General features: G+C 38.1%; 1 non-coding gene across 1 annotated transcript; it reads left to right on the forward strand.

The window, feature by feature from the left end:
• Positions 1 to 114: 114 nt before the first annotated feature.
• On the forward strand, positions 115 to 187 carry trnav-aac (transfer RNA valine (anticodon AAC)). Its single transcript has one exon. It is a non-coding gene; the product is annotated as a tRNA-Val (tRNA).
• Positions 188 to 386: the final 199 nt, after the last annotated feature.

Below are 386 nucleotides of genomic sequence, written 5' to 3' on the forward strand. Positions count from 1 at the left end.
ACGAAAAACAACGATGCCTGAAAAAAACAATTTAAACCCTGTAAAGAATATTTCTGCGTTAGTTTGACATCACAAATGGTTTTTGTATAAGAGTTCAAGAACCGTGTTCTCACAGTTTCCGTAGTGTAGTGGTTATCACGTTCGCCTAACACGCGAAAGGTCCCCGGTTCGAGACCGGGCGGAAACATATTTATTGATAATCACATGCGTGTGTGGCGCAACTACCGTTAGCAATATTTATCAATATTATAAAAAATGTACACAGTGTCTTTTTTCTTAATTTCCCTTTGGGGTCAATAAAGTATAAATGTCCTTAAGAACAAACACTGGTAACAGTGTATCGTCCGGCAAGAAAATGGCTGCCCTCTTGTGGTACATAATTATTA

This window comes from Cynoglossus semilaevis, unplaced genomic scaffold, assembly GCF_000523025.1.
Source record: "Cynoglossus semilaevis isolate Cse_v1.0 unplaced genomic scaffold, Cse_v1.0 scaffold5327, whole genome shotgun sequence".
Taxonomy (NCBI): Eukaryota; Metazoa; Chordata; class Actinopteri; order Pleuronectiformes; family Cynoglossidae; genus Cynoglossus; species Cynoglossus semilaevis.